Here is a 14104-nt window from a genome sequence, read left to right as displayed (position 1 = left end):
TCGTTGTTGTTGCAATGGCATTGCCTGTAGATAACATCAGCTAATTTCGAATACTCGCACGGATCAAAGTTTTTTTTGATTATTTTTTATATATTTCTTCAAATAAAAATATACATTCCTATACAAGCTTCTTAACTCTTTTGGCAGCCGAGTTTGCCGCTTAAGTCTTTCGTTGCGCAAGCGATTAGCTGCTGTAAGTATCATTTTGCTCGATGCCATGTTTTTGTTGGTGTTTTTTACAAAAAAAAGTTTCATATTTTTAATATTGAATGCGCCTAATATTATACTATCCATAAAAAATGTATTTTCTTACTTCTTTCATGGTGTTATAGCCGCTTATAAGTCAGAAAAGTAAATTTTCTGGTGTATTTTTTTCAGACATTTTATTAAATAAATGAATAAAAGTTATGCACATTTACAGAATTTAATGTACTTTAATAACAGGTGCCTCATTTTAAAAATTTTTGGATTTCTTGAACTACATCGCCGATCTCCAAGAGGGCTTTCAAAAAAACGTTGCCTGGCCGTGAGAAAGATTTTTCTGCTTAAAATTATCAGAAATCCAAAAATGAAAAAAAAAATTATTTTTACTATAGATAATTACAGGTAATAAGCGAAGGACTAGTTAATATTTTGATTTTTGACAAATCAATCAAACATTTTGATGTTTGACTTATATTTTCCAAAAAAGAGTCTATTTTCGTGAAAAATAAAAGTTTCTGTTTGGCATAAAAAATCAAAATTATCATCAAAAATTTGTTACTCGTTCATTACCTGACAATTATGTCCAAGACGGTCTCATGGAAATTTTAAACCGATCGATCCAACCGTTTCGAAGAAATTTTCCGCATCGACACTGAAAAAAAACGATACACTGCGTTGAAAAACTCTCACAAATAAGCTTGTGTGATTCATTCCCTGCATACCGCACAATACATATAGCCCGTTCCTTTGCCAGGTCTTATTATACTACATTTTTGGCTCACAGGTTATCCAAAGTGAGACAAATTTCTGATCTTCGTGTGATTATTGGCCCTAAATTTGTATTTCATAGTCTATCACTGCGCTATTTCAAAGGCAAACATAGATAAATTGCTTTCATTTGTCGATTCAGATACCTTACACCCTCAAACATTTACTTACCTCACTTCTAGACCTTAAACTAGAGTTCTCTACCTTCAAATAATCTCAATAATATTAAAATCCATGTCTGGTCTTCCAAAGCAGAAAATGTATAGCTAATATGACATAAAATTTTTGCCAACGAAACTTCCGGACTTCCTCATTTAAAACGATTTTTTTTTCCAATTTACAGTGGCAAAATCTTATTTAAGACACACACAAAAGTTGCAGAAATAATTTACTCACGTCACATGTCAGAAATTCAACGCATTTGCCACTTTTACCGCCAATAATAACAAGCAGTTTATATGTGATAATTTTTAATTACTTATAAAATAAATAAATGTAAGAAAATACAAACATAAAATATCAACTAACTGCATTCATTGCAGCGAGCTGTCAAATATACTCTGCTATGGCTGTCATAGTTTATGTGAGTGTGTGTGCGTGTGTGCATAATGCGGAAAACTAGACGAGCTCACTACAAGTTCTTTGTTGTTGTTGCAGAAAAGTGAAACAATCATATTGCGTGCGCAAACCAAAACGCACAAACACATCTCTCCACATACATACATACATATGTAAGCCTTCATAGATATACATTTGTACATGTGTGTTGTTCGCAAGATGTGCACAATTGTAATTAGTCGTTAAAATTGGAGGGCCTTCACATCACATGCAGAACCCATTTCAAGTGCGTGATTGTTGTTGTTCCCAGCCATAAAGCAGCGGCAGCGATTTTCCCTCAGGTGTGCCACCGCTCAGTGCGGCCGTTTGCAAGTGAACGGTGGTTTGTGTGCGTGTGTGCCAAAGTGCGTGTTGGCTGCGCCTATTTATGACATTATAATGGCGCTATTGCTTAGCTGCCGATTCGTGGAGGGATGGAAAATGCATAGGTGTTGTGTTAAGGGAAAATTCCCACACATTTTCTTTTTGTTTTCTGCTCTGTGGCCGAGGGATTTTCACAACAGGCGCTCGAACAGCCCAAGGCTTGTGATGAGCATGTGCTGATTTAACCATGCATATACATACATACAAATACATATTTATATATATTTACCACATAAGTATATCCTCAAATATGTATTTTCCTACAAGCTCCACAACTCTTTTGGCCGCCGCGTTCGCCGCTTAAGTCTTTTGTTGCGCACGCGTTGATTAGTTGTGAGAATCAGTTTGCCCGCTGCTTTGTTTTTGTTGTGTCACTTTGCAAAATTGTCTTTGCAGAAGCCGCAAATGGCGCTTGTATATGTGTCCAGTAAAGCGGCTTTTCATGAACTTTGACTTTTGCAGCGTTGAGTTCCGTTTCGAAACTTGTTTTGCCGCCGTTTTAGCTTCGTTAGTTGAACTGGCTGGCGCTTCTTCAGTTCATATTTCTTTGTTTTTCTTTTTTATTTTTATTTTTGTTGCAAAAAATATACATTTGCCTTTAACTATAATATATATAAATGTACATTTTGCAAATTAAAATTTACCGTCACGTTTGATGTGCGGCTTTGTTGATGTCGTTTGAAAACAAGATTTCAATTCTCCGCGGGCCATTCGCTCGCCAACGACATCTCACAGCCGCTCGACCTTTTAGTACTTAATTTAACTGTGGCAAATGAAATGCTAATGCTTTTTATGGCGATTGCAGGCATTTATCTATGTTAAATGGAATTTATTTCATTTGCAAATGCAGTTTGAATACTTAAAAATTTATTTGTATATTTTTTAATAATATTTTTTTTTAAATATTTTTTAATAATATATTTTAATAATATATTTTCTTAAATTTTTTCGGTTAAAAACGTGAGAAGTATTCCATAAGTTCACAAAAATTACAATTTTTTTCCTCAGAGTGCAATATATTTTTATAATATTTTCGCATCCTTATAATTTGACTTCCCGCTCTAAGTTATCCTCCTGACCCCAATACACTTGCTCCAACATTTTTTCCAATCCTCGATACAGTTGTTATTTCGCTTAATGTCTTCAATTGACTCAAATGGTTTCCCAAGAGCCGTCGGTTAAGTTTACTGTATAGCCAGAAATCACAAGGAGCTAAATCAGGTGAATACGATGGTTGCGGCACGATGTGGGTTGAAAATTTTACAAAAAACTCACGAAGAATCAATGCAGTATGCGATGGTGCATTATCGTGGTGCAAAAACCAAGAGTTGTCGGTCCATAGTTCCGGCCTCTTTTTGAAAGTAGCAAACGCCGCAAAACACACTAATAATATTCCGTGTTGTTAGTTTGGCGGGCGGGAGGAATTCGGAGTGCAGCACACAATCGAAGAAAACTGTCAAAATAACTTTGGCTTTGACTTTTCTGCTCTGACGTAGTTTTTTCGGCTTTGACTCTTCCTTCCCACGATATTCGGACGATTGATAGTCTGTTTCCGGGTCGTTAGCATAGATCCAAGACTCATTGCCAATAATAATATGTTTCATAACATCCTAGTAAACAGAAAGCAAGACGGCTTTTTTCGAAAAAAATTTAAGAATTTTGGAAGCAATCGTGTTTTCAATTTTCTTAAGCCCAAACGATCTTTCAAAATGGTTTTCACTGATCCTTCCGATATTCCAACAATGCCAGTAAAATTTCTGAATAATAGTCGTTGATTCTCAAGCACCAATTCAGTTATTTTATTGACTTGTTTATCATAAGTTGATATTGATGGTGTTAATTTTTTAAGATTTTTAGCAAGTACTTGGGTTTATCAAATTCATTTAAGGGCGCTTTTGGTCATACCGCATATATTCAGCAATTAAAATGCTATTATAGCAAAAAATACTGGCTTTTAGGACTTCTTGTTTAGGCTTTTATGTCTTCTTGTTGGTATAACCTTCTCTAACCCATATTTGAAGCAGCCGAAAGCTTTAGGTCGACCACATCTTTAATCAAATGTCTATATAAGGCTTAATTAAATAAATTTTAATTAAAATTAGTCTAAATCAAATTTTTATTTTTTTTAATTTGCGACGGGTTAATTGTAAATATTCTTTTTCAAAATTTCATCAATTTTACAACCATGAAGAAATTTCCTTCAACCTAACAGTGCATTATAATTGGAAAATAGCCTTCATTCCAAATTATACTACCATTTCCTTCATTGTCCTTAACAGCATAAATTTTCCCGCCACTAAAAACACATGCGCCTGCGCCTGCGCAAGCACTTTATCGGAATACCCACAGACCGCAGCATATTTATGTGCAACAGTCATAACTCACATAATGGGAAACACCATAAAAATCGCATGCCACTGCACATGGGCAACATAAAACACCAGTTAACTACCAGTGTTCGTGCATTTTCTCGGTATTTTTTCAGTATATCGCGGCTGATAAGTGCGAGAGGTGTGCGCGCACATAAAATTTGACAATTCAAATGAAAATTTCCAATGACTAACTAGCGATGACGGGCGGTGTGTCTAGTCCGCATTATCGCACAAAAGGTCACTGACTACAGGCCAGCAATGACAAGGCGAAAGTCACAAAAATAATTCTAAAGGACACGGGCAGCCAATTGTCCGCTGCTGTTGTTGTTGCGCTTAGCTGACGCGTCGAACGCCTACTCATTTCCGGCAGCGCACCACAATGCCAGGCTGAGTACATACTTGTATGCTTGTGGCTATGCACTGTATGTGTGTGTGTTTGCCAAGTGGACGCCACACACCGCTGCTTAGCTGCCACAGAGCACATACATACATAAATATGCATGCAATTGTAATTGAAGGTTGCATTTTCGTTGCGCTTTCGCATAAATTTCCATTGTGTTAATTTTAAGTGGAAATTGAAATGTCATTTTGTTGTCGCTGTCGTTGATTAATGTTCATTCCTGAAATTCTCAGTGGCCATAAAAAATGGCTTATCACAGCGAAAGTAAACAAAGGAAATTGTATGACAATTGCATGGCATTAGAAATAATCCACACTTGAAGCTTAATTGTGCGCAATGATAAATTACGTGCTAAATATGTTAATTAAATGGCCGCACTTACATAATTACACCACTATTTGCATAAAGCGCACTTAATACATACATATATTGCTCCTTGTTTATGTCCATAACTCATAAAATTGTATTCTAACTCTTTGCCGTTGAGGGTTAGTTTCCTGTGTTGCAGCAGCCAATTTATGTTGCATGCCACTTAATTTATGTGCTGCCACTTTGCGGGAAAGTTGTTAACGCGAAAAAAGCAGTTGCGTGTTAGCAGCGGTGAGTGTGTGGGAAAATGTGTGAAAAGCGGAAAAAAGTTGAGATAAAAAAATAATAAGGTGTGATACTTAATTGCTGCAACCACTTTGCATTAGATGGCGCTAGTTTTTTTGTTATTTTTTGCAGAGGATGGTTTAACATTGGCCATTTTTAAGTAATAAGCTGTAGAATATTAAATGTATGCAGAGTTGCGAGCCATGAAATGGAAGTAGATGAGGAATATATATTTTTAAGTCTTCAATTTTACCAGAATTTATACATTTTTGAGTACTGAAATTTATTTTTAATTTTTTTTTACTTTTCGTTTAAGTTCTTTAGCCTTAAACAGTCTGGCAACTCTGCTAAATATTCTTTATGTTTTAAAGTGTTCCTAAATAATAGGAAGCCAATGCATTGTCCACTATTTCGATGTTACTATTAAAGTACTTTAGCATGAATATTAAATTTCTTATAGATGGCAACGTTGTTTGCTAAAATATTTCTTACTGAGTTATTATAACTAAATTGGCACTATGTTTTAGATTTTGTCATATTTCAAAACATTTTAATAACTGGAATTTTTATCATCGGTGGCAACTCTATAGTTCTTTTTTATTTTAATTGTTTTTATTCTATTTTTTTTATATTAATTTTTTTATTTTAATTTTTAATTTTTTTTTAACATAATATTCATTTTCCATCGGTTTCAATGTTTTTTATTCTTGTTGTAGCTTATAATTATTGTTCATTTTCTGTTAGATGGCAACTCTGTTAAAAAATATTTCTCACTGAGTTGTTATAACTAAATTATGACTTCTTAGTCGTGCTTTAGTCTCTTTTCAAATACTTTTTGATAAATTGAATTTTTAGCATCGATGCAACTATAATTGCAAATGTCTTTTTCTAGAAAATACATACATATACATATATGTACATATGTATGTATATATTTTTAATTTAGTTATGACTTTCGATCAACTTTTATTTTTCTAGAATTGCAACAATAAGCATAAATATTGCTTTATACTTTTTATTTTTGTTACGCGCAAATTTAATTTAAAATATGTGGCAACCCCATACCAAAAATATTTCACTTTAATATACATACATATGTATATGAACGAATATTTTATTAAATATTAAAATTGCATGATTTATATGAGAAGACATATTTTATAAAATAATATCCCCACTATATGTGACAGGGCTGCCATTTATACATAGATTATGCACAATATTTTCTAGTTATGTACCATTAACGTTGTTGACTTACACACAGAGTTATAAAATAAAATTTAAAAAATTTTTGCATATCAAAAATATGGTGGCAACATTGTCAGGGTTACCATTAACTAGGTACTGGAAGTCTTCGTAGTTTTTTCTTGTATATACCATTAACTTTCTTGAGTTACATACTGAGTTATAAATTTTAAAAAATTTTCATATAAAAATGTGTGGCAACCCCATTCTTGATATGACATAAAAATTTTTACATATCAAAATTTTAATAAAAATTATTTAAAGCACCAAGGATAATTAATTCAACAATTTTATAAATATTCCTCAATCACTTCTTATTTGTGGCAACCCAACCTAAGTTATAATATCAAAATTGCTTAATTAATTATACAAACTAAATAAGCCTAAAAGCTCTCAACGTAATTTAATTCGGTAGTTTCTCTAATTCAAAGGAATTTGTGGCAATCTTGTCCTTAGTTTATTAATTAAATTATATAATAATAAAATATATTAAGCTCGTATTCTTTAGAAGCTTAATTCGTTATGAATGTATGTATATTTCGAAATTTTTAATTGATGAAATTATTCCAAAAATGTTGAAAATATGTCAATTTTATCAATCCAATATTTAAAGTCACCCAAATCACAAATCTATAAACACCTAATGCATAAATGCAGGATCATAACAGCACTTTCCCCAAGCATGTTCGAAAAAAATAATAATGATAACAAAAAATAAAAATAGAATAAAAAAACACAAAAAAAATACAAAAAAAACGTGAAAGAAAATCCTATAAGACACACTTCAGCTAACCCCAGCATCACCTTTGATATTCACAACAAAAACTATGCTTGAAAAGAAAATAAGAAACAGCTATCCACATCCCTACCAAACAACTAAGAAAGATCACCACAAACAACAAAACAAATACTCCACCATGACTTACTGCGAGATGAAGAGAGAATCGAGGAGATGACGAAAGAAAAACACGGGAAAACATCGGCCAACAGATCAGCATTTCGGAAAATTCGTAAAATGGCGCGCGACTGTACCATTTTTTGTCAGTGACGATCGTCAGTACACACACACAGAATCACGCAGGTGATAGAGTAGGTGTAATAGTGTTTACATATGAGTGCGAGTACGGAACATCGTAGAAAGCATCGAAGGTAGTGTGTGTGCCAGAAAGCCAGTCAACAACAAAAACATAATAATAACAAAGAAAACCGACCGGTGAATGAACGTAGACAGCGAGCGAGTGAAGTCTTCTAGAAGAACTTCGAAATACTCGATGACTTAAGCAAAGAGAGAGAGAGAGTGGGTTGGAAGACTGTCACCGGCAGTGAGAATTTGAATGGGAACGGGAATAGAAATTCGGACAATGGCTGCTTGGGAACGTTCTGTAAGTGAAACAATGACGACACAAAGAAGGCGTATGAAGAATAATAATATACATAATCGTGTGTGCGGTTAAGAGTATATTGAAGAAGTCAAGAGAGAGGAGATTGCAGGGAAGTTCGAAGTAGAAGATGTTGAGGCAGAAGATGGTGAAAAGTGGAAACTTGTTATTATGGATCCAAAGCAGAACAGAAATATTATAAAAGAAACATACAAATAGGATAACATATAATTATAGAAGTGGGGTATATATAAATAATTTAGGAAGAGAAGGAGAGAAGCAATAGCAATAGGGCAAGAGCTGGGCGTAAGTGATTAAAATCACTTTAAATTAAATGAGGAGGAGCGTAGTACAATTATTATAGTAAATGTTGTAGTACGAAACTTATTTATACACGTTATATATATACAATTGGGAAGTAATATACAGTGGCGCTCAAACTTTTTTCTCTGAAAGTTGTCTTCTGACCAGGATAGGTTATGTGATAGTGATATGAATATGACAACAATAGTTAAATATGAAACAACAACAACAACTTAACAAAAAAAGACCAAACTATCTTAACTTATAGTGGAACATTTTTTTTTTAATGAAAATACAAAAATCATAAATCAACGGTAGAGCAAATTTTTTGAGCAGGTTTCAGAATTTTACTCTCATTTTTAACAAATTCGTGCATTTTTTTAGACATTACATACATTTGTATGTATGTATATATGAATGTCGTGTTTGCATTTGCAGTGCCTGTCACTTCTTGTAAAGTGTTTTTGTTTTGTCTCCGATGTTCTTGAGCTTGTGTGCAAGCGCTTTGCATTTTACTTTGAAATTTTCTGGCTCACAACTTTTTTACAAGAAATGTTTTTTTTTTACTGTGTTTTAATTTGTTGTGGTTTTTAAATATTGTTGTTGTGATTTGTAGATGTTGTTATTGTCGTTTGTAAATATTGTTGTTGCCTTCTTGTCGTACCAAACAATTTTTTTGCTTTTATTTCCATTGTGGAAGTAATGTTAGTGGAGTTTGTTGTTGCTCTTGTTTTCTTTGTGTTGTTACTCGGTTCCTTGCTGTTGTTGTTGTTACTTCTGTACTACTGCCAGTTGTCATGGCTTTGAACTGCAAAGTTCTTCTCGGCTTTTAACATTTGTTTGCTACTTGAATTTGGTGTGCTAAAACAAAGGAGGTGCCGAAAAAGCGTACCGCTTGTTTGCCAACAGAAGGTAAATACATGCATGTATGTATATGTGTGTACTTAGAATCAGGCAATGCAAACAAGAAATGTCAACAATATTAGCTTTCGGTACTTTTTAGAATAAACATAAATATTAGTTAAAACAACTTAAAAAATGAAAATTATAAAAAAACGTATTAAATGTTGAACATATGTATTATATAATATAATAAAAATACATAATAAATAACAATGGATAAGATTTCTTTGGGTTTTAGAGAATGTCAGCTTATAGCAGTTTCAATTTAAAGTAAAAAAATTAGTTAATAAAAATACTTAAAAAATGAAAAAGCGTAAGTATAATACATTATTTTTTTTTAATTATTTTTTTTCTAATTCCCTTTAACAGCTAAACATTTGTAATACTATAACAAATAATATTTTTTGTGAATACATATAAGAATATGAAATTGCGTAAGAATCTTCTCAGACTTAAAATTTCATATTTTCTATAAAATTCTTTAAATATTTTTTTTACAAATTTTTATAACCGAAGTTGAAAAAAAAATTCGCAAAGGGGAAAATGAACTAAAACGTGTTCTCTTCCATTAACAAAACATAAAATATAGAAAAAATATAAAAAATAATAAATTTTATAATTATAAAACAAAGATTTTCATTACAAAATATATTAGTAATATTATAAAATGTAGTAACATAATAAGATTAATAAAACATGCGATTATTCGTAATCTCAAAGAGTTTATTATAAATATATCTACGAAGGCATAGAACCACACACCCTTAACCACCCGCTATCCGGCTTTAATTAGAAATTTTTTTCTTCCTCTTTTCTTACTTGTATGTATTTGCCTTGCTGCTCCTTTTATTTGACTTTTAATTCAAGACATAAATTAACATTAGAAGGCAGCGGCAGTAAAAAACATGCCGTCAAATCCTAAGAAGACAGTATAAGTTGAAAAACCAAATATTAATCTGCTTTAAAACGTTGACTTGTCGTTGCCGCCAACCAGAGCGCTTAGAAGTGGGGTACACGCCGTGTTGCTTAAATTATGAAAATCGTTCGGCCAATGTTGGGAATCTCCCACGCAAGCCGTGCAGCGCGACCGTTGCGGTTGAAGACACTCTTTCACACTGTCTTAAAGTTCTGACTAAATACACTTGCTGCCTACCATTTCTATACCTACTATCTACTAGCGGCTAGTTGTGAGTAGCGTTGCTTAATTGCAAGTAAAATTGAAAAAGTGATACGAGCAAGATACCCACATACACACGAAGCTTGAGGAGACGCGTGTACAGACTTCGCGTGTATTTTGTAAATTAAATGTTGACGGGCGCAAATGTTAAGCGCTTTTTACAAGCATACGCGCATTTATTAAAGTCATTTTGGGACAGCACTCGCTTACCTACATGTGACGAGAATCTTTTTATAGACACCCAAAGCAGCTTTAAAAATAGATTTTATGAGCCTGTTGCTACATTTTGTGCGCTCATTGCTTCATTCTAATTTTTTTATGGCACTTTTGGTATTAAATCGCGTTTATGACGCTTGCTTGTTGCACTTTTTTATGTGCGAGTGACTCACCTTTTGAGGGGAAACACACACTTTCGTTGCGCTTGACCAAATTTCACAGACTTTTCTCAATGCTCACACACACAAATTTACATAAAATAATTGTTTTTTTTTTGTACCTTCATTTCATCCCTTCTTTTAGTTCATTTCTTCCACTGATTTGTTGACATTTTATTTACCCACATGATAATTCATCATTTGCTTAGTGAGCAGTAAAGTGATTGATTGATGGATTGAGCGATTGAATGCTAACTCAACTTGATAGTTCGATAAGTTTTAATTCAATAAAATGTTAATGAGCGAGTGCATTTATCCCGGTGCTCAGTTGTGGATTTTCTATAGCCAACTCATTATCATTAGTTTTGTGTTTCTATATATGTGTGCATGTACATACATATATGGCGTCGGCGGTTAATTTATTTACTTAAGTAAGGTGTTTCTCTACTCTAGGTAGAGCTAGGTGCCTGTCTGTAACTGTAGTTTGGCTCATTATGTAACTTGATTTATGACTGTGTGTACTTTTTGAGCATTTACTTGTGTTTCTTTTGTAGTGTATAGTCTACTTCTATTCTTTTTTTCTATATAATGATCTCTAAGAGACCAAATCATTATCTTGAAGGTGCTAACTCCTGTAAGTCTTTTTAGCATCTTGCCTTATTAAAGTACCCACATATCCATTACATGTCCCTCTTACCTTGCCTTTCATGTAATTTACTTATTTGCATTTCCAGCAGTAATACCGAAAGAGACGGTTTAATGTGGTTTGCAGTAGTCTAGACCTATTGTTATTATGCAATATTAGAGCAAATTTTTTTTAAAAGGTAGTCAACTAAATATTTGTTTTAGTATAATTGGAGTCAATTTCGACGTCCGTTAATGGCAATGCTTTCGACGCCATTAGTTTAGGTGAGGAATACTTAATAATCTTACTTCCAAAGTACAACCAGACTCAGTTGCCTTACGATCGTATATTTCGTAAGTGCTTCAATCGACTTTTTGCTGTTATTCTTGTTATAATTTTGCATGCTAAAATATATTGCTTAACTAAAAATATTCATACACAAAACTGCTAAACAAAAAATGAAGTAAGGCTAAACAGTGCTAATCTGAACATACTCGTACATACATACATACGTGTGTGAGTACAAATTCGAAATTTAAGAAAATTATAAATTTAAAAATCCCAAACACTCCCGAATATTTTAATAGCTTTACACGTGTTTAAAAAATATTAAAATGGTTAAAAGTATGACTTTTTTAAAAATCCCGCTGAATCCCGAAAATTTTCGGGATCCCGAAGAACATACATACTATATAGAATTATATATAAAATTCTAATATGGGTAAAAGTATAATTTTTTGGAAAATCCCTTTGAATTTCAAATAAATTTCGGGATCCCGAGTTTAATAGCTCTACAGCAGCTTAAAATTTTTTACATTATTAAATGAGTAATAGTATATATTTTTTAAAAATGCCTTTAAATTTTCCAAAACTTTCGGGATTGCTTAAAATTCAGTCATATTCCTCATATTGATAGCACTGTATTCCAATAATTACAATTTTTAGAGAAAACTATTCACTGCTTGTGGCAATCATTGTTTATTTTGAAAAATTATCACAAACGAAAGCTGTATTTACTAAGAAAAGTGGAGCACAGTACATGCATAAATATAGGATAATACATGATCTCTCTGGATTATATGTACATATGTATATATGTATATCGCTTTGTACATTTGCGACAGCCCTTTAATATGCTTATTGACTTAGTCAGGGCTTATCATAGACCTCTATATTTGTCTATAGTCTGCAAGATATGCGTTAAACTGCAATTACAACAATGATAAAAGTAAATAAAGCATAATATACACCCTGATGAATATATGAATATTCACATACATATATCTGTGATTGTCACTGTGTGTAATATATGCGTTGAAAAAAATCACAAGGTGCAGTAAAGTACATGTAAAATAGTGATTTGCTACAGAAACATTGTTGCAACTAATTGTGCCACACAAAAATACATGCACACATACACATACATACATAAATAAAATATTGTAATCAGCAAACATTAAACTTTTTCCTTGCATCCAAATCACAGTCACAATCGTGTTAGAGCATAAGTAAAAAAAAAATTAGTTAGATAAATAAAAATGTTATGATTTAATGCAACACGCGCATTACCGGCGACAAGCCGCTTTTGTGGCGCACAATCCAACCAAACTCGACATAAACCACAACAGTTATGCTTTGGTTTGTTTGTTTGTCGCGCTGAAATGTGTTTCACAACGCGATAAGCGCCTAATGCAAACAAGCATATTTATTTGCCTTTATGCTGCAATCTGACATTTATTTGTCTAGCTCTTCTTCTTCTGCCACTCTTGCGCTTTCTAGTTGGAAATTAGTACCACTTTATTTAGTAATAAATATGTACAAACATATATATAGTTATATACAATATAGTTGAATATAAAGGTGCATTCGACACTGTTGTAAAGTGCAGCCAGTTTGTTGTTGTGCTCTTCAGCCGCGCTTTGTGCGTAATTTCGTGCTGATAAGTCACAACGGCACGTGCTTTTCCAAGCGCGTTCTTAATTTAAAGGCAAGTATGTACATACATGCACACATACATATATAATATAAGAGCATATGCGCGTACTTTTATAATTTGTGGCTTTTTGTCATCGAGAATTTATTGTTTATATAATAAATTGTTGTTGCTGTTGTTACCTGCTGCACAATGCACACGCTTTAATTAACGTTCGATTAATTGTTTGCTTTGATTTACACCAACGGCTTTTTAAGCATTAATTGCGTGGATATATTAAGTGCTAGGCTGTTGGGGCACGCTTCCAATGTACTGTGTGTTCTATGAATGTTGGTTTAATGCTATTCTGTGTAACTTAAGCTGATTGCTTTGGTATTAAAGCGCAGTGCTGTGAGTTAGTGGTTATTTTCAGAACTACTTTAAGTTAATATTTTTAATTGTAGCGACTCGTTTGTTAATTGTTTCATAAAATTCCAATTTTTATGCATTTTGTAGAAGTATGAGCAACAGGTAATCAAAGTGGGTGAGATTTAATACATTATTTTTGTAGGAACTGAACACATTTCCTAATTAATTCGAGCACTGCTGCGGAGTTATAAATTCTTGGTAGGATATAAAGCCAATTTCATTCCAAATAAAATTTGAATTTGAATTCCAGTGATTCTTGTTAATCAAACTGATCAAACTTGACCCAGACTGACTAAACATTACATTTTTACATATTTGAATGCAATTCTTTATTATGGCATTTAAAACTTAATTTTCTAAATACTTCTTATAAGCGTCTCCCAGCGTTTTTCGTTGACTCGGTCCAGAAGGTTTTTTTGCGTCAAATCATGCGGCACC

At 32.9% G+C, this 14104-nt stretch overlaps 1 protein-coding gene across 2 annotated transcripts in view; it reads left to right on the top strand.

Annotated features, from left to right (window-relative positions):
• The window catches only part of LOC105227501 (uncharacterized), a 157179-nt gene that overhangs the window by 100247 nt on the left and 42828 nt on the right, over window positions 1-14104 (top strand). The window lies entirely within an intron of this gene.

This window comes from Bactrocera dorsalis, chromosome 4 (genome assembly GCF_023373825.1).
Source record: "Bactrocera dorsalis isolate Fly_Bdor chromosome 4, ASM2337382v1, whole genome shotgun sequence".
Taxonomy (NCBI): Eukaryota; Metazoa; Arthropoda; class Insecta; order Diptera; family Tephritidae; genus Bactrocera; species Bactrocera dorsalis.
Note: the sequence above shows the minus strand (reverse complement) of the source record. Positions and strands in the feature narration are given on the sequence as shown.